The sequence below is a fragment of the Pipistrellus hanaki genome, assembly GCF_964339955.1.
Source record: "Pipistrellus hanaki genome assembly, chromosome: 5".
NCBI classification, from domain to species: domain Eukaryota; kingdom Metazoa; phylum Chordata; class Mammalia; order Chiroptera; family Vespertilionidae; genus Pipistrellus; species Pipistrellus hanaki.
In genome coordinates this window covers 14,242,300-14,263,773 of record NC_140507.1, presented here as the reverse complement: position 1 = coordinate 14,263,773, position 21,474 = coordinate 14,242,300, and the positions used below count along the sequence as shown (strand labels likewise).

Sequence of the window (21,474 nt, the reverse complement as noted above, 5' to 3'; positions counted from 1 at the left end):
GTCTCTAATGGCCATAAGCGACTTACTTTTTCCCTCTGAATACATATCTGTTTTCTCTTCTTCAAAAATGAAGATAAGATTCTTACTTGACAGCATTGCCATAGGAGTAAACTGACAAAATGCATGAAAAGGGGTTACCTCCAAGTAGGTACAGAGTGGAGCTCAGTGAAGGTTAGCGTTTACCACTATTGCTTTCAATGGGAAGTACAATGGAAGGAACCAGCAAAACTGATGGAATTACCTATTTCCCTTTAAATCTCCCAGCCAGCAACTCTCCAGTAGATCACTTGGGAGTGGCAAAAAAAAAAAAAAAAAGCAATTAGCTCATTCCTGCAGCCCCATTTCCTAGGTCTGGTTTCGGAGAATGCGTAATGGACAGCCAGGCAGGAGTTCAGAGTTTAATGGTCTATCCAGGCGCCAGTGGGATGTAAATGTTCTCAATGAAAATGCACTCCTGATAAGTACATTATCAACCTCTTCTCCGTCTTAGGGGGAGGATTATTCATCCAGCGACATTAAGATGCTCTAAAGAAAGCCATCCAGAGTGACCACATTCTTGCCAGGACCACACTCACAGGACTCTCCGGGCCTCCACATTGAAAGGAACTTTAGGAATCAGCCAAACTCACTGGACTATGGGCTCACTAAGAGCACGGCTGTCTTGTTCGAGGCTTCTCCCCAGCTTCCAGCTGCTACCAGGCAGGAGGCCCATGTTTATTTGGTGAATAAGTGGACGAATGAATAAATGAATGAACATTCAACCTTGTACAGGAATCTGCCAGATGGCCATTCATCTCTGGACATATCCAGCAACAGGGAGCTCCTGAGATCGAATCTAGTAGTTAAAGAAAGTCCTTACACTGAACCAGAAACTACCTCTCTCTGACCGGCACCTACTTGGCCTTCCCTTCTGTCTTCTGAATCTCTAAGGAACAATCTGCTTCCTCTTCTACCTAACTGCCCTCCTGGGACCAGCGGAATCAGCCTATCGGGTACACTGAAGCAGACAGAACTCTGGGGTTGGGATCAAAACTAACACTCTAGACCACAAGATTTCAACATACTTCTATGGAAGGCAATCTTAGAAATACCAAAGAAGCTCGGGTCACCTTCCTACCTCCACCGCACGCTCGATCCTTCTGAGGTTGGGAAACCCGGAAAAGTTGCAATCAGAATCGTTCAGGTGTATGTAAGTGTTCAATTACTTCACCTACAAGGTACTAACCCCTTTCCTGTGTTGTAACTGGGGACACTGGGAACGGGGACGTGTAACTGTCCAGGCTCTCACGGTACCGTGTCAGAGCCGGGTTTCAAACCAGGTCTGCTGGTCCTGGCCACACTTTTAAAGCAGTTTTCTGTTCTGTCTCTCTTAGAAGGTGGAAGCATAAAACTACAGCACTGCCAGGAACCAGCAGTCCAAACCACAGTTTGATGGTGATGCCAGTTGGCCTTGAGGACACATGTGCTGTCACACAAAGGAGACTCAGCTCTTCAGTGCGACTGGGTGCAGAGAGGAGCAAGAGGCGTAAGCAAAGCATGGGGCAGGAAGAAGAGGATGGACATATGAGAACTTCAGGGCCAGTGTTTTGTTTCTTTGTGGAGTTTTTTTGTTTGTTTGGTTGGTGTTTTTTTTTTGCAGTAACCCAAATGGGGTTGCAGATGTTGGCCAGGAAGGTCCTTTCTTCTTGAAGCAAAAGGAAGGGTCATGTTTCATCACCACCATCTGTGCAATGTTACTGATAGATGAGACACTGCTTTCAAATACTTCCCACTGCCCCGCGCTGGGCCCATCTGTGCCCAGGCAGTGCCCTGGCACTGCTCTCAGGACCTGCAGACACTGCTGTCCCCTCGCCCAGTGGCCATGGGGCCACTGAGCAGCCCAGCTGGGCCCACCCGCCCCTTCTCTGACCACATCTTGTTCTCATCTCCTCCCTGACAAGGAGCTGGCTCAGCAGATCGGCAGGAAGCCGTCTCTCAGCACTGGAGTGTATTAGGATTTTCAGGAAACAAGTTGTGAGTGATGTGTGTCCAGGAAGAGAGAAGGGCTATCTAAGATTTCCCACCCCGCCCCCTCCTTTTTCTGCCTTTGATGGAAAAGCAGTTTCTGTGCACCCTCCTGCCCTCTGTCAGAGCCCCCTGTGGGTCCATCCAGGCTCACAAGCCCGCAGGCAGGTCCACATCCTGTCCAAGGCTAACGGCAGCCAGCACTGGAATGTCCACCTGGCGAGACCCAGGCTGCCCCAGACCCCAAAGTCCTTGAGCAAGACCTGCGTCTTCTGAATGCCACCTGGGAAAATAAGCTCCCAAATATCAGACATAAAACATAAGGACAAGTGAACTGCCGTGGCACCCTGAACCTTTTTGTTCGTGTAGTCTGATCCCAAAGGCACACTCCCCTGACCCCACCTTCCTAAGGCCTTCAAACCCAGCACCATCCTCTTAAGGGCTATTTACTGTCAGCCAAAGTTGAAATGCCTCTCTAAACTTCAACTCAAAGCCAAGTTGCAAAATATCTCTCAGATCAGCTCTCCTTCCTGCCGCTTCAGATAAGCAAACAGGAGAAGACAGAGTGCTAACAATTTCCAAACTACCTCGGAAAACCTATGCAGACAAGCTCAGCGGAAGCAAACATTGCTCCGCTATCCCAGGGGCTATTTTTACGGACAGCTTCTTGCCCCAGCTTTTGGTCCCATCTTGCTTTTCCAAGAGTATCCGGGCACTTAGACACTGGTGATGCTTGGGAGGTGTATGCAGCCTGGCTGGTCCCTCTTATTTTCCCTGGAGGACCTTTCCCCTGCCTTCCTGTGTTGGTGATGATGTAAGCCTCTTTCATTTCTTGCTCATGCTCTTACAGCCATCATTATGGGACTTAGTCCAGTAGCTGCACTACACCCGGAAATACTGTGGAGAAAAAAAATGTATATCCCAGGCCACATCCCAGACCCAAAGAGAATTTTATTCCCTAGAGAAGGACTCAGAAGTCTGTATTTTTAATAGTTTTTCCAGGTGATACCTTTCCAGGCTCTGAGAATTCTCCTGCTCCACTGGATCAAGTTTAACGTTTTAAATTCTGTTTCCCGTTTCTAACCTCCCAAAACCTAAAAAACGATACCAGCACAAGGTATAGGGAAAATCTAGGGCTCGGAAAGCTTTGGTTTGAGTACCGGCCACACTACTCTCTAGACGACTGACCTTTCAAACCCTGGAAATGAGTCAAGATGCCTGAAGTCCCTCTCAATGTCACAACAAGGACACTGTCAGGTCAGAGACTGTGAGAGGCCAGTTTCCTTAAACTGGAAAAGACTATTCACAATTAGGACAGCTTTTTAAAAAAAATGAGACTGTAACTTGTAACTTGTAAAAACCTAATAAGAGATGCAAATGATTTCCATCCCGTGGAAGAGAGAACGCCAAAGGTTATGCAGGGCTTTACTGCCCCGAGGATATTAATTAACAAGCTTTGTATCTAATTTAAGCACTCTATTTCAACATTCCTTTTTTCTAGTTTTTTTTTTTTTTTTTAACCAATTTATCATCTTGCTGGTTGAGCGTGCGCGCGCGACCTTCCCCCCACCCCCCCCCCATTTGTCAGTGAATAAGACTAAGAGGTGCATTTGTATGAGAAGTGCTTCACTTACTTGAGCCCCCCATTTCCTAGATGGCAAGTGAACAGGAATAATTACTACCTCGCAGCTTCCTGGAGAGGATCGAATGGGGAAATACATTCAAATACTAGCTCTGATGCTTATTAGTTCTGTGAGTCTGTGCCTCAGTTTTCTCATCAATAAAATGAGGGGAAAGACAATCTACTTCATATGGTTGCTGTAGAATGTTAGAAGACTAGCTAATTTAAAATATGTGCTTAATGCACCCCTATATTAATAGCAGCACAAGTCACGATAGCTAAGATTTGGAAACAGCCTAAGTGCCCATCAGCAGATGAGTAGATTAAAAAACTGTGGTACATCTACACAATGAAATACTACATTGCTGTAAAAAAGGAGTTCTTACCATTTGCAACAGCATGGATGGAACTGGAGAGCGTTATGCTTAGTAAAATAAGCCAGTCAGAGAAAGATAAATATAACATGATCTCACTCATTTGTGGAATATAATGAACAACATAAAGTGATGAACAAGAACAGATCCAGAGACAGAGAAACATCGATCAGACAGTCAAACCTTAGAGGGAAAGTAAGAGAGGGGGAGAAATCAACCATGTTTTATGTGTATGCATGCACATAAGCCTAACCAATGGACACAGACACCAAGGGGGTGAGGGCATGAGTTGGGGGTTTGGGGGAGGCGGTAATGGGGGGGGGGGGGGGAGGACACATATGTAATACCTTAATCAATAAAGAAATTTAAAAAATAAAATATGTGCTTAAATAAAATGAAGAAATGTAAAAAAAAAAAAAAAAAAAAAAAAAATTAAAGACTCCTTGAACAGTGTAAAATATTTGTTTTGTAAATATAGTTGGTAACATTTTTTCCAGAACTATCTATGAACCTTTAATCATTGTTACATAAAGATAATGAGTTTGTGAGGGTTCATAATCTAGTTTCTGTCCCCTCAGGGATGTTTGGAAATTTTTATATTAATATTTTTTTAATGAGCAAGGAGATACTATACAAGTCACAAGCAGTGAGGCCCAGGATGGGCAGGTTCTGGGACGGGTTGGAGAAAAGCAGAGCGCTAATCTCAAAGAGCGGACTAGGCCTGCCATATTTGGGACAGTCAAATTCAGTAAATATTGCTTTGTTTTCTTTTGTTTTCGAAGAAGAAAGACGAGGGGAGAAGAGATGGCTCGAGCTGTTTTAGAATCAAGATTTCCTAACCAGTGCTCATTCCATTCCTGATTCCAAAGGAATGGAAATAAACATGCCAAGGCAAGCCCCAAAGCCAAATAAGGGACTGACAAGTCCAAGGGCCCACGTTCCTTTCTGAGGGAACGGAAAGGCCATGGAAGGGGGGACGTGAAAAAGCAGGAATCTCCTCCTGCCCCAAGGCCTCCCTGGAGCAAGCCTCCCCGCTGCCCGGGGACCAGATCCAGCAGCCGCACTGGAGAGCAAGATGGCACCACCCGCAAGCATGGCCCAAAGCCAAAGCTACTTGGCATGTGTGTTTTTTTAACCTTCTATTAAGGAAGTTTCCCAACAATGCGTTAAATCAACACTCCTTTTCACCAACCACTTCCCCTTACATCGGCTCCCAGTCCCCACAAGACCGGGTACCCTTCTGGCCAGCTCCCGCTCCCGTGTTTTGCTTTTATGTTAAATACCAAAGGATGTTTGGATAAGCGCTGTTTACTCCTTCGGACAGCAGGGTTTTTATTTAATCCTCTTCAGGCCTCCCTTTTGGCTGCCTCCACAAAGATGAGCAAGCTCTCTGAGCAGATAGGGTCAACTTCTTGGGATCAGGGAGCTTAACTGGCAGGGACCTGTGGAGCAATAAAAATGGCTCACCCACACAGAGGTTACAGCTCTGTTTCAATCCTGCATAGCCAACTATGGGTATTTACTGGAAGTGGATAAGAGCAGATAAGATAAATGAGGTACTATTTTATATTTCAGAGGAAGATAAAGTGAAGCATTGCTTGACAGTAGCCTCTTAACAACCAGTCTTTGATAAATAACCACAAGTGCTTGCCTATCAGATTAACCTAAAAGGAAGGACCAATGTGAGGGAGGTAACCAGACATATTGTAGAGATAAACTTTGTGGATGAGACAGAGGAAATGAAGAAAATGAACCTCTGAGATCACAGGACCTTTGAGAATATGCTTAGAAAGAAGGGAATAGGTGGACCATCCCATGAAAAACAAACAAAAAGCAGGTGGGTGAAGACCACAATCCAACTTGCCCTACAGGTGGATTGCCTGGTCCCTTTTAGGCTCTGATTAAACATCCCATAACTTTGATAAATATTGCCAGGTGTTTGCATCCTAAAGCACAAACCACAGCCAAAGCACAAGCCAAGAAGGTTAGAACTTGGAAAGGCCGTCTAAGTCGTCAAGAACATCTGTTGTCCTGGCCTCCAGCATCCCTACAGCCTCCTTGGGATAACAGTCCCCGGATTTGCATTTAGAGAAATGTTCCCCTTTTGCTACCTACTGGCTGGGAGCACCCAGAGTCAGTCAGGACAAGCCAGGACAATCAGGTCTCATTCAGCTGAATTTCAAGCTGAGCGACACCTCGTGAAAATGGCTGCAGCTGAGTCAACCCTGGGGTGGCACCCGAGGAGACAGTCTATGAATTCCTCGATCCTATCCTTCCCAGTCCTACACCTCCTCCCTCATTCAACGTGCTGTCCCGTATCCTTTCCATGAAGGGTTTTTTGAGGGGAGGGGTATTAGTGCAGAAATTACAGAATTTACCACAAAAAAAAAGAACCTATATGCCACCCTCTCTGTCCAATGCTTACCCTATTTCACTTTTACAGATGAAGAACTTGAAAATGAGCAAAAGCAATATATCTACCATCACACAGATTTCACTTCTACACCCATCAGTCTAAATAAACCAAAGTAAGATAAGCTAAATGTCAGTGATAAATAATCAAAAGGCAGCCATCCAGACACTCCCAGAGGGCAGAGAGGAAGGATGTACATGCAATCTGATCAATAATTGCTTATTAAGCAGCATAATAGTGTACAATCTATGGGGCACATGGCATCAGGAAGACCAAGTTCCTCCTGGCTTGAATCCATCACCTATTTGCTCTGGGTCTTGGGCCAAGCAGCAGTACCTTTTCTGAGCCCTAAGCTCTCTATTTGCAAGCCCACTCACTCATAGACACAAACACTTACTGAGGCCAGTGGTGTGCTAAGCATCATGCACAGTTTTCCTGCACCTACATCTCCCATCATGAGGATTAGAGGAGGCTGAATGGTGGCAGAATATGCCTTTCCAAATATACCACTTTAGCACAGGATTATTTTGAGCTGAAGACAATGGAGAAGAAGCAGATACTACAACCAAAGCACCTTGGCCTTCCCCTATTTGCCTAGAAGCAGGACATCAAATTTCAAAGGCCTCCCTCTGCCCCTCTCTCTCTCAAGGACAGAAGTTAATTACCAGAGACAACTTTAGACCCTATTAGCTTGGAGAAGGCACCAAAGGAATTTGCAAAACAAACTTGACTAGCCTTTATCCACCATTTATTTACCATATATTTATCCACAGCTTATTGCCTCAAGAGGCCTAACAGCTCTTTCCTTTATCCTGTCATTTCTCTTCACATGTATTGTTCTTTGTTGAGGATGCTATAGAATCCTGAATTCTAAGTGAGTTGCTCCTTTTTCCCTGGGTATCTTCCATGTAGATACGTTGACTTCTGTTTGTTTTCCTCTTGCTAATCCCTCCTGCTAACCAACTGAGAACTTAGACAGCTAGAGGGAAAATTATGTTTTTCTTCCCTATAAGGTCATCTGTGAAAGTCTTCTGCAAACACAAACTGCAAACACAAACAGGCCACACAAAAGATAGATATCACTATCTGGTTCTCAGAACCCAAGTCACTGTTTCAAGGCTCATCTTCCTGCCTTCCTAGAATTGCTGCAAACCAGTGCTGCAACTAATTTCCTAACTTCCCTAACAAGCTTTCTACATGTAGACAGGTATAGAGCAGGGGTGCATATGTGTGCATGTGTGCATGTGTGCATGCATGCACACGGGTAAGGCAGAGAAGAAAAATAGCCAACAGATCAGGTACTCAGAATGCTCACTGAACATTGCTGATCTCCTATCACCTCACAACTGAAAGCCAGTTTATCCAAACCGCAAATCTAACATCAAGAAGTCAAGAGATCACAAAGAACTGAACGATGGGTGTCAGAGGGAAAGGAGGTTGGGGGACTGGATGAAAAAGGTGAAGGAATTGAGAAGTACAAATTGGTAGTTACAAAACAGTCACAGGGATATAAAGTACAGCACAGGGAATATAGTCAATATATATATAAAAGGCTAATATGCTAAGTGTCTGTCTGGTTAATGATATCACGTAGCAACTCCTGGCTTCCTCTACCTAGCAACTTTCCTTATTGGAGTTTATCCAGCCCAGGAACACAACTTGCTTCACAGGTGCAAACATTTTACACTGTAACCAAATGTCTGTGAGACATTTTCCCATGCCTCATCTCATTTGATTCTCACAGAAGTCCTGGAGTAGGTAGATAGAGGACTCAATGGAATCCTATTTTCTTTTCATTAGCCGGAAAACGGAGATTTAGAAAGCTCAGAAACTTGACCCAACTGAAAAAAAGAAATAGTGGACCTTGAAAATGACTTCAGGTTTTCTCACTGCGCAGAATATAGTCAAACACTGCTGCAGATAAATATTTTACCCTTTGTTCTCCCTGCATATTCTACAATAATCTGCTTGGTCTTGCTGACAATTACCTGAAAGAGAAGTTGGGGTGCTTCACTGGGCTGGAAAAGTTTAGCTAAATCAGAAAGCAGGTTTATTTAAGCAAGTTTATCTATATCTATAAAAGGCTAAGTTGACTGGCGCATGCCCGATACATATAAAGTTCTCACTGGTGTCAATCGCACATGTGTGTTTCCATCTGTCATTGTCGATCATGAATTTGGTTGACACTTCTATAATAGAAAAAGGGTGAATAGCGATATTAAAATATTTCTTCTAATTAATTTCCTTTCAATGTGCATGAATTTGTGTACTAGGCCACTAGTATTGTAATAACTATGTATGGTGTCAGGTTGATACTGAAAATATCGGGGGGGGGGGTGCATTTTGTAAAGCTGAACTTGAAACTTAATATAAAATATTACTGAATGTGAACTATAATTGAAAAATAAAGTAAAATAAATCAAGATATAAAGAATTTCTAGAATACCAAGAGCCTGTCATCTTTGTTAACACTTAGAATCACCTCTTTTGCTAGCACTCACCTCCCTCCAAAGGAATCCCTTTCTGTGACTTTCTCTTCCTTTCCCCAGAAAGGGGGGACTGGGCTTGGAAAAAGAAACCATGCCTGATATAATGCAGCCATTATAGCCCCTTGGCCCATCTGGACCTCTCTCTAGGGAGACTGATGCAATAGAAGAAAATGTGGAGGCTGCCAGTTTTCTGCAAACCCATAACCTCAGGGGGAAAAGAAGAAGAAAAAGGGGGTAGTGGGGCCCTTGGGAACTATGGAAGAGACTGGAAAAGAGCCATCAGTACAGAAGTCATAAAGACCCTATTTCTCCTTTAACTGGCTGAGGGAAGCCTGTCCCAGTCCACCCATTCAATGATATCATTGTTTTCAACAAAAGCTGGTTTGAGAACCCTCAGAGAGGTCCCCAGTGAGGCCTCAGCTGCTAGAATGGGCAGAGGTCTAACCAGTTCCTAGAATATCAAGTGCTTAGAATTGTAGATAAGGAGGAAAGACTATGTCAGAGCACAAATTATAGAGACTAACAGGACAAGGACAGCCCTTCCTTTGGGGGTCATGGAAAAGATACAGGAGGCTACTTTTCACATAGATTTCACCATTGGCCCCCCACTACAATCCTGCAAAGTTGGTGACTGGGGATTACTACCTTGATCTAACGAGAAACCTGAAGACCTGAGGAAAGAAGTGGCTTGTCCCAGGTCCCACCACAAACTAAGGACAAACCCAGAAATTGATACCACTGTCCTACTTCTTCCTGAGGCAGGAACCTCAGACTGGTTCTTGAATCCATCCTTTCCCTCAGTCCTATTCAATCCATCTCCAGTCTCCGTGACTCCACCATATAAATATCTTTGAAATCCATCTCCTTCTCTCCATATCAGCTACCTCTTCTTTAAGTTAGATCACCATAATTTCTCACTCAGATTATAATAAAGCTTTTGAATGGATTTTGTTACTAGTGCTGGTCTTGCCTCTTCCAATCCATTCACCACACTTCATTGGAAGTAGTCCTGTTCAAATGTTTTTTGGGTGCTGTCACTATCTGGCTTTTAAAATATTCTTCATAAGACACAACCCAGAACCTGTGCACACCTGCGGTAGACAGCACCCAGACTTCACAACTAAGTGAACACCAGCAGGACTCTGAGCACCTGCAGCTGACACCTCCAGGACCTGCTCCATGGGGAAAGGGAGTACAGCAGACTCAGCTTCTGAGCTAAGAATTCCCCACCTGTTGGACTACTAGGGGCTTCGACCTCTTAGACCTCAATCAGGTTGCCCAAGGCCAGAAAGGGACAGTGACTCACAGTGACCTGCACCAGAGAAGCTCCCAAGAGGCCCAGGATAGACACACCAAGAGACAAGATTCAACAGCATCAGAGCAAAATCCAGTGAGCTCCACAAATAGCAGACCCAAAGGTTTTTGAGTATGTGAGTGTGTGTGGTTTTGTTCGTTGGTGTGTGTGTGTGTGTGTGTGTGTGTGTGTGTGTGTTTGTTTTGTTGTTTGTTTTTTCCTCTTTTTTTCTTCTCTTTTTTCCTATATATCTCTAATTTATTATATTTCTCTAATTTTGATTCTATTAGTCTATTCTTACTGTTATTAATTTTTCTTAATTTATTTTGTTTTTATCTTTTTCCTCATTTTTTCCCATTTTACTTTTCCTATCTATATCTTAGAATACCCATTATTACTATTTTTTAAATTCATTATTATTATTTCATTTATTTTCTCTTTTTTTTCTCCTACACTAGTTCTTTTAGCTTCCTCTTTGCTTCCATATAGCCATTCTTTCATCTTCTTATTTTTTCCCTTTTTCTTTAGTCTTTCAGTATTCTTTTTATGTTTTTTTTCTTTTCTTTCTCTTCTTTGTCTTTCCTGTTGTTGTTACACTAAGTAGCTTGATTTTTGTGGTTTTTGGTTTGGTCCTGTTATCTCTTATTCTGTTCTATCAACACCTGTATAATATCTGACACCATGATGTTGGGGTTAAACCTCACCAGTCAGAGGGAGGATCCCTCCCACAAATGGGACATCAACAATCAAGTCCTAATTACAACAGGAGAGCCTAAATAACACAACCAAGGCACATTCCTTGAGCATCCAGCTCAGGTGAACAAAGAAACCACACCAATGATCCCTCGAGACATTTTCTACATAAGGCCATCCCACAAAGCCTCGGAGGCATAACAGTTCTATCTAATAATAGAGACAAAACAAAGAGACAGCTAAAATGGGGAGTCAAAGAAACAACCCCCAAATGAAAGAAAAGAATGAATCTCCAAAAAAAGAAGTAAATGAAATGGAGATAAGCAATCTATCAGACATAGAGTTCAAAGTAATGGTTATAAAGGTGCTTAAGGAGCTTAGTGAAAATTACAAGGAACTCAGTGGGAACTATAGCAGCATGAAAAAGGAAATAGAAAGCATTAACCAAAACTATACAGAAATGAAGAATAACATATGACATCAAGAATACACTGGAAGGAATTAAAAGTAGATTGGATGAAGCAGAAATCAAATCTCCAATTTGGAAGACAAGATAGAAATAAATACCCAATTACAGTAGCAAATAGAAAAATGAATTAAAAAGCAGGAAGATGGCTTAAAGGAGCTCTGGGACAACATGAACCATAACAACATCCACATTATAGGAATACCAGCAGGGAAAGAGGGTGTGCAAGGAACAGAGAACCTGTTTAAAGAAATAATGACAGAAAACTTCTCCAACATGGTAAAGAAAAATGTCACACAAGTTCAGGAGGCACAGAAAGTCCCAATTGAGATGAACCTAAAGAAACCCACACCTAGACGCGTCATAATTAAAGTGGCAAACATTAAAGACAAAGAATCTTAAAGGCAGCACTTCCACCTAGAAGCTGACCCTCAGTGCAGGGTAGTTCCCCTTCCCCATGCTCCCACAGCATCTCATCCTCCTCCATCACAGCATGTCCACTCTTTGGAATTAAAATGATTTGGCTGGTTGGAACACTGAATTCCTAAGAGATTATTAGCACCACAGCTTTGATTCCTCTTGATCCAGACCAAATATTTATATATTAATTTCTCAGTCTGAATTCCTTTTCATGCTTCCATTCACCTCTCTTCCCTCCCTCCCTCATCCAAAGACTCTCCTCCTTACTCCTGCAAGATAGAGCTCCATGCTGTCCTCCTTAGAGAAGCTTTCTCTCTCTGAGTCAGAAATTCTCTCTTCTCTCCTGTCTCCTCAGCAGTGAACTTTCCACTCTCTTATGTAAAACTGTAATATGCCTTGGATTTGGCTGTCCAAGTTTTCTCTCTCAAAGAGTACACAGCCAGAGGGCAAAGATAATGTGTTTGCTCCTAGCATAGGGTTTTACTAGTACACATAGGTGCTAAATCAGTATTTGCTAAAATCAACCTTGTAGAATGAGGTTAAGTTAGCTGTGGCTGAGAAGGCAGGAGATCCATCAATGGATGGATGGATAAACAAAAACTGGTAATTTCATAAATGGAATAACAACAACAAGGACTGAAGTACTGATACATGCTGTTCAACATGGATAAAACTCACAAACAACACATTAAGTGAAAGAAGCCAGTCCCGAAGGACCACATATTGAATATTCCTTTTATAGGAAATATCCAGAATAAGCAAATCCATAGAGACAAGAATCAGGTTAGTGGTTTCCTAGGGCTGAATGGGGTAAGTGGAAAGTAACTACTTATATGAGTTTGCTGGGGCTGCCCAAAGTATCACAAACTGTGTTGTTTAAAAAGACAAATTTATTGTCTTACAGTTCTGGAGGCCAGAAGCAAGATCAAGGTGTTGGCACAGCCATGCTGTCTCTGAAGGCTCTCAGGGAGGATCTGTTCTGGGCTCCTCTCCCAGCTGCTGGTGGTGCCTTGGCTGTGTCAGCATAACTCTAATCTTCACATGGAGTTCGCCCTGTGTGCATGTTTGTGTCTAAATTCCCCCTTTTTATAAGAACATCAATCATACTGAACTAGGGACCACCTTTCTCCAGGATGAGCTCATCTTAACTAATTATGTCCACAATAACTCTATGTCCAAATAAGGTCACTCTGAGGCACTTCGTGGTTAGGACTTTGACATATGAATTTGGGGGGACACATTCAACCCATAATTGCTGATGACTTCTTTTCAGAGTGATGAAAATGTTCAAAAACATTTGGGGGGGTTGCACAGCTCTGCAAATATACTGAAAATACATTGAGTTGTGTACTTTAAGTGGATGAAGCAAACTGTATCTAAGTTATAACTCAATAAAGCTGTTTGTGATGGTTTTTTTGGTGTGTTTTTTTGTTTTTGTTTTTGTTTTTTTAATGCAGAAGAGCTTGTGTTTAAAGAGTCGGCCCAAACTCCACAGTTAACCACTGGGCAATAGCATGTGAAGCAAGTTATCTAAACAAAGGTGATGAGATGTAATTTTGAGAGAAACCAAAGGCAGAATGTCTTAATCCATCTATGTGTTCACGTAAATTTCCATTGCCCCAATGAGTCACATCTAGCAGATGCCGCTATAGCAGGCATCTCCTACACTATGGGTAAAACCTTCCAAAGAATACAAGTGTTCACTCCAGCACTGTTTCTGAAAGTGAAGGGGAAAAAGGGAACACATATGCTATTTGGCCTTGCTACACTACTTCTCTCAATCCTACAGAAATACTTGCAAATGTGCTTACAGATTAATGATAAGCCTATTGCTGCAGCATTATTTGTAATAGCAAGAAGTTGGGAGCCTAACTGTCCATGAAAAAGAAATTAATAAATTTTGGCTCATCCATTCAATAGAATCCTATGTTGCCATTAAAACAGGAGGCCTATAAATGTGCTACAAAAAAAGATATTAAAGTTAAATAATGAAAAAGCAAGTTACAGAATAATATATAAAATAGGGGCTGATTTATTTTAAAACTCTATTATTTGTGTAAATTTTTTTTTTCTAGAATTTTATTATCAAAGTTTTGAAACAGTCCCAAAAGTTCTCATGTAAAAAAAATTTTTAATGATTTGGGATTGTTCATGCCATATTTCCAAGTGAAAAAAACTGAGGATATCATATATCCCTATTTGGGTAAATATACGTAGGGTTAAAAAAAATCTATGTAAAATAGTATGCTCATGGTAAATGCTCACTCACTGGACGCCTGCTCTCGTTCCCTGAAGGTGCACAGTCTAACGCTAAATGAATCCTCAGACTCAAGAATAAACTCCCGACTTCCTCCAGAGTGCACAGCTTCCCTGCATTCTGACAAGGGCCCATCTAAGGCGGACAGGCCAGCTGACAGCTTCCTCCCATTCATTTCACCCCGCGCTCCTGCTGTAGGGCCGCCAGGAGAAATAAGCTGGAGACAAAAGAAAACCATGGACATCCTTCCTGGCTACAAAGGCAGCCCTGGCTGTGGGTCCCTGGAAGGAGAGAGAGCCGGAACCGGGGAACAGATCCTGACTCCTTATCGTACAGTTCAGGGACTTGCCAAGGGCGGGCCCGGGCACTGATTCCGCAGGCACAGAGAAGAGATACAGTTTGGCCCGGGGGACCCTGCAATGCTGTATTCTTGAGATACAATAGGGTCAACCTGGGCACTGGCTGCAGAGCAGAAGTGAGCTTCCTCCCGGGGGCAATGGGTTTTAAGGTCTTCTTAATCACATTTGGAAACCAACTCAGGGGAATTCCCTCTTACTTCATTCTTACATGTTTTTCCAACCCCACAAAATACGAGTAATAGTGACTATTTTATTGGGCTTTCAGAGTGTACCGCACATGGTATAGGTTCTTTAAGAGCATTGCATTAGCAAATTCACACAACATCTGACATGGGCCACTATTATTAGCCCCATCAGGTTGATGAGGAAACTGAGACATGCAAAGATGAAGCAAGTTGCCAAAGCGTATAACACCAGTGGGCGCCAGGCTCTGGATCCAGCCTGCCTGGATTACACCATTACAAGACACTGAAAGCCAAATTCTAACCAGGGCCCAGGGCAGGAAGAAGGAAAGACAAGAGGGAGGGCAGAATAACTGAGAAGTAACGCTAGCGCTAACGGAAGAACAGCAAGGACAGGGCATCTGAAAGGCAATATAAGGCCATGGCTAAAGAGCCTGGCTCTGCCCTTCCCATCCAGGTGACCTTGAGCAAGTCACGTGGCTCCATGCCTCAGGGTCCCCATCTGCCAAATAGGGCTAACAGAGGCACTCGCACTTCAGAACAGGGCCTGCTGGAGAGGCATCTCCTACACTACGGCTATCACCATGATCGATGACATCCTTATTCACTCCTGATCCCTATTCCTCAGCCAGAATTCGAAGGCAGACAGAGCATCAGAGTGCATGACCCGGAACTTAGGAAATGCTGATGAACGAAAACTACACGTACTATTTGTCAATATGTTTTTCTGTGGTCACTTTCCTATTTGAAGACAGTCACAGGGGACACACGCAATGTTTTGCATCAGCAAGACACTTCAGAAAACACGATCTTGCCGGGACCGGTTTGGCTCAATGGATAGAGCGTCGGCTTGGGGACTGAAGGGTCCCGGGTTCGATTCCGGTCAAGGGCATGTACCTTGGTTGCGGGCATGTCCCCAGTAGGGGGTGTGCAAGAGACAGCTGATCGATGACTCTCTCTCATCGATGTTTCTAACTCTCTATCTCTCTCCCTTCCTCTCTGTACAAAATCAATAAAATATAAAAATAAAAAATAAAAAAATATATAAAAAAAAAAAAAGAAAGAAAGAAAACACGATCTTAACTTTGCATTAATGAATGTTAGCACCTTCTGAAACACTGCTTGTTATTTGCCAGGTACTGTACTACATTATCTCTAAACCTCACACACCCATGAATTCGTTTCCTGTGGCTGCTGTGTAACAAATTACACACGTTTGGTGGTTTAAAACAACAGAATGGTATTCTCGCTCAGTTCCGGAGACCAAAAGAATGCAATCAGTGTTACTGAGCTGAAATCTCCCGGTGGGTGACTCCATTCCTTGCCTCTTCCAGTTTCCGGTGACTCCCAGCATTCCTTGGCTTGTGGTTTTAACACTCCAATCTCTGCACCCAAGGCCAGCTGCCTTCTTCTCTTCAACCATGGGCAAATCCTCCTGTGTCCACTCATATAGAGGCCACCCAGACAATCCAGGATAATCTTCCCTTCTCGAGATTCTTAGTTTAGTCACACTGACAAAGTCTCCTTTTTGCCATATAAGGTAACACGGCCTCAGGGATTAGAATGTGACTATCTTAGGATAGTATTGGGGGGAGGTGTATTTTTTCAGCCTACCCCACCCTGCATGAAGGTATTAATGTCTATTTCCTATGAGGCAATAGAATATAATAAGTGGCGGGTAGACCTGAGTTGAACTCTTGGCTCTGGCTAACACTGGGCAAATTACCTGAATTCTTCACACTTAAGTGTCTATATTTATAAAACTAGAGGCCCGGTGCACGAATTTGTGCACAGGTGGGGTCCCTCTGGATGGCTTGCAGGGATCCAGCAGAAACCTGCAGTGCAATGCCACCTGAAGCTCCTACCTGTTGAGTGGCCTGTGGGATCAGGCTGAAATTGGCTTTCTGACATCCCCCAAAGGGTCCTGGATTTTGAGAGGGTCCAGGCCAGGCTGAGGGACCCCACCAGTGCATGACTGGGCTGGGGAGGAACTGCAGGAGGGCTCCAGGGCATGTCCAGCCCATTTCACTCAGTCCCAATCAGTTCCAATTAACCGGACCCCAGTAGCAAGCTAACCTACCGGTCAGTGCATCTGCCCCCTGGTGGTCCAGTGCATGTCATAGCGACTGGTTAACCAGTTGACTGTCTGCCTCCTGGTAGTCAGTACACATCATAGTGAGCGGTTGAACAGCCTTAGGATATCATTAGCATATTACACTTTGATAGGTTGTTCAGTTGTTCTCTTCGGTCTATTTGCCTATTACCCTTTTATTATAGGATGTGAGAAACAATAATACCTCCTTGGAAAGGTTGCAGTGGAAATTAAATAAGACAGAGTGTGAACTGCCTCTGCACGGTGACAGCTCTCAGTAAATGCTGCCTGAGGAGTATTATCATGAACACAGGTGAAGAAATAACATTTGGAAGGCAAGTGATTGGCTGAAGGCCAACGAACCGGGAAGTGCCAGTGCTCGAATTTAATCTGGGTCACTCTGGCACCAAAGCCCAAACCTGTTTCGCTCTATGGATTATGGGGTTTGAGGTTTATGTGCTCACAGCCTTCAGAATCAACACACCTAGGTTATCTCAATTCCGGATGCTCCTTGATCCCCTTTTCCAGCACCTGTAGTGCTGCACCCCTGCCAATCACCAGCCCTAATTACTAAGACCGAGTTTATACAACGGACCCTATGACAGTAACATCATTTTTTCAATGATTTAGAAACAATGGGGATTCTGCTTCTGCAGCAGGAGGGCTGAGAACTTGGCCTGTACAGAGATCACATCAGATCGGCTGGCAATCCACATGGTCTATGACTTCAGAGGTTCTGGGCATTAAGAGAACTGGGATTAACCTCTGCGAAAGCCAGCACTGGGAATGGCATCTCAAACAGGACCACGGGGTCTCTCAGGGGCAAGGTGCCAGCCAAGCACAGCACTTAGAATTCAAATCCACTCACGCAACTCCCTGCCCCTGAGTCGATGCGGCAGGGTTAATTCAGTTGCTGATACTTCAAAAAACAGTATTTGACAAAAGCTTCCAACACTCCCAGGCAGCTCCCATCAAATCCTGGTGTCCCCACCCATCCATCCAACTGTTTCCTTGGCACCGGTCTCCCTGGGTTGGACAATCTCAGCTGCAGGGAGTGGGGAGAGCCCAGCTGCGTGCTGAGTTTGGAAAAACATTATGAATACTTGAGATCTGCCAAGTACTTGGTTAGAGAATGATATCCTCTAATTTCTTAAGCCATGTGTATTTTAAGTGAAATGTAATCCATATGTGTGCGACTCATTGAAATGCAACTCGGGGAAACATGGTTTCCCCAAAGCATTGGGATACTGTCCTGAGCCTTTCTTAAGCTTCTCTTTGATCCAGGACACTGAATTTTGCCAACAACAAATGAAGCTCCTGACAAGACAGGGACAAAGGGAGTGGTTCCTTTTTCCTAGTCCTAGATAGGGGTTAAAGTGTTCTCCTGATCCAAGGGGAAGCCGGGAGGATGGGGGCGGGGAGAGCTCTGAGGCCTGGGCGGTATGCAGGGTTTTTTGCTCGGGATCGGGATCGGCTTCATGTTTCCGCCAGGCCTACTTGGAAGAGAAGTGCAGCCGAAGAGGTGATAGCTAATCCATCCTGTCTAGTGCTGAGAAACGCCTCTCCTGCCTGCTAGCTCTCCCCTTCTCTGGCCCTCCAGATCTGTACTACTCAAACAGGATTGGGGGGAAGGGGGGGAGGAGAAAACGAGGGAGCTAAATTACGAATGACTTAATTTTCCAGGTGGTAGCCTGACTTCCAAGCCAACAAAAGCAGTCTCCTTCCCTAGGGTACCTCTGAGGGACTGATAAAAAGTCAGAGATGTGAAGAGAGATTCAAGTCAGAAGTAATGGTGAGTACTATGATCAGCAGACCTCGAAACGCCCCCATTCTGCTTTGACAATTACTGTTCCCCAGAAGGTCTGGAGGTAGATACACAGAGAGGAAAATAAATATCCATTCTTACTGGCTAGACGGATGCAAACAGGACCTGTCTTTAGCCAGGGCTGAAGCACAATGAATGGGGCAAGACCAAAGGACAGCTGTCCCTTTTCCATGCCAAAACCCAAATCTTATCATCATTTGGACTCCAAGGGAGGGCAATAGAGTGAAGAGATGAGAGTTCCAACATGTGTGTAAGGACAGCAGAGAAGCATACAGCCAGAGGTCCTCTGGGCTCAGTGCCCACTAGTTGAGCTGTTTATTGGCCTTTGAAGGTGACCTTACAATGTAGTTAATGTAGTAACCCTGACCTCTAATAATGCAGCCCAATGAGCATCCTGCAAGCTGGTTCCAGAGTTCAGTGTCTTGGGAAAAAGTGGAGAAAGGAGAAGGGAAGGAAGACAAGGCCTATACTCCCTGAGGTATGCCTCTCCCCAATGCCGACAGCTCAGCAAGGTTCCATTTCATTTCGGCAAACAAGTTTTTGTTGTTGTTGTTGTTGTTGTTGTATGTCCAATATGGTCTCTGGGATGATGAGCCAGTCCTCAGAGCATAGGGAAAATTACATGGAGAAAAGGCATTACGGATGTATGCCTCCAAACTGTGGCTTGTGGAAGCAGCACCATCATTTCTTCTCTGTAATTTCCCTTCTGGTGTTTATGTTACCTAAACTAGTTGTTCATCCTCAGCTTCAAGGTCCATGGTTTGGAGGCGGTTTTCCTTTAACCCACTGCCCCCTCTTTTCAGGGATGTCTCCATGAATGGAGAGCAAACTCTTTGCTTCTCTTCCATTTTTCCACCTGCATGGTATCCTTTAAACAAGTGATATTGCATGCTATCCTTTAAATAAGTGGTACAGGAGAAGCTCTAAGAGCCCAACTGGGGAAAAACACCCATTTGAAAGATGAGAAAGTTGAGGCCCAGAAGGGCCCAATGGCTTCTTGACCAATACCTCGTGTCTGTCTCGGAGTTCAGGACTGCATCACACTGCCCTAACCACAAGTAAGGTTCTCAGAACAGCTACGCACCAATATTTGCAAATTATGTGTATATGTGTATAAATATAAAACAATGTAATACATACTCTAGTAGAGCAGTGTGCTACCTTCATGATATATGGTTGAGTCTTAAAAAAACATGTGCGGACCAATATGTATAGCATAATCTCTTTCTGCTCTTCCTTTCCCAACTAAAACAGCAGGCTGTGTATGTGCTTCTGTGTGGTTCCCTCATCCATAGAAAAGGTTCAAGGTATGTCCACCAAAATTGTTAACAGTGGATTCTTTTTGTGGGTAGAAGGCTTTCATTCTTTTACTTATTATTCTTGGGTATTGCTAAATGTTTTACAGTGAGCATGTTGCAATGAAAAAAGACACGAGTGAGAAAAAATTGTTTAAAAAAGACACTCGTGAGAAATCACAGTAGCTGCCATCTACTGAGTATATAATATGAGCAAGGCACTGTGCTGGGTCCTTTACATGAACCATCTCATTTCATCTTCCTGGCTCTCGAACGTGTGACTTTCATTATACCCCAGATAGGACGTCTGAGGCTTACAGAGGACATCCAGCCTGGAGGTGGGAGAACTGGGACCTGAACTCAGGACTATCTGACATGAAAGCCAAATGCAGATTATCTCTGTGATGCTTGTGCACTGAGTAGATAAACATCATTGTTTATATTCTGAGTTGCTTCACAGCAGAAAAAGACTGCCAGCTGCCATGCTAATGAATGAGGCACCTTGGGTATCTGCTGCCTGAGCTAAAGGCCCCTCCCTCTCTCTTGGCCCACCCCCCATGCTCCTCCATCCTCACCATTCTTGGCAATCTCTCCATGTGCGAATTCCATTAAAGGCCTGCTCACTGCTATTTTGGGCCATGCATTAGCATGTGGTGCTTTGATTTGATGGGAGAAATCCAGACACCTCAGGATGATGAAAAAGAAATTAGAAATGTCTTCTCTCCCCTCAGAGTGCTAGAAGCTCTTGCCCATAGCTCCCAAAGCGCTAGAGAATCCAATGTAGGGGGAAAGGTATAGGGGTTGGGGAGAGAAGAAATCTTCACTACCTATTAGGGCCTTGAACTTGCCTGTTCCTGCTTCTTGGAATAGCCATCTCCTAGCCAACCACATGGCTCATTTTCTCATTTCCTTCAGGTCTTGACTTAAATACCAATTCACCAGCAAGCCCTTCTTTGACCATCATTCTGAAATGGCACCTCCCTCCCAGTCCCTGCTCTCTGAGCCAGTATGTTCCTTTGTTTCCATAGCACTTGTCACCAGACATACTACACATTCACTTGTTGTTTGTTTACTGTTCTCACCAGCAGACTATAAGCCCCATAAGGGCTGAACTGTTTTTATTCACAGCTATACCCCAGTACCGACACGGGTGCCTGCACTGCTATGGATGCATAGGAATAAAATAAAATAAAAAATGAATGCATCAATTGAGGAACTTAAAAAACAGACTGAGGAGTCGCTTAGCACATGGCCCAGTTTCCCCTCAAATATCATGATTATAAAAACTTGAACAGAGAGATTTGAAAAATCAGAAAAGTATCATCCCCACCTCCCACCCCCAAGCTGTTTTGCATCTGGCCTCGCACGCACCATGAATGAGAAGGCTTTGGGAAATAAACACAATAGGAAGTCGTGTGCAGTTGGAGTTCCGCTCACTAACACATGTTCAAAAACAAAAAGCTCAATTTAGACGAAAATAGCAGGAAGCTGTTCCCCAGGGATACCTGATGAGGTCATAGTGCTTGATGCTGCTGTTTCCATTTTTGTCAAGTCTTCTGCCTCCTGCCAACTCAAGGAGACCAGGAACCACATCCAGGCCCCTGCCGCTTACATGGAAGCCAGAGAGCTGCCCAGGGCAATACACAATAGAACCACATCTACACACTCTCCTTAACTTCAGATCCAAGCC

At 43.9% G+C, this 21,474-nt stretch overlaps 1 protein-coding gene across 1 annotated transcript in view; it reads right to left on the bottom strand.

Moving 5' to 3' along the window:
- ADAM19 (ADAM metallopeptidase domain 19) overlaps window positions 1-21,474 on the bottom strand; it is a 75,207-nt gene that overhangs the window by 44,775 nt on the left and 8,958 nt on the right. The window lies entirely within an intron of this gene.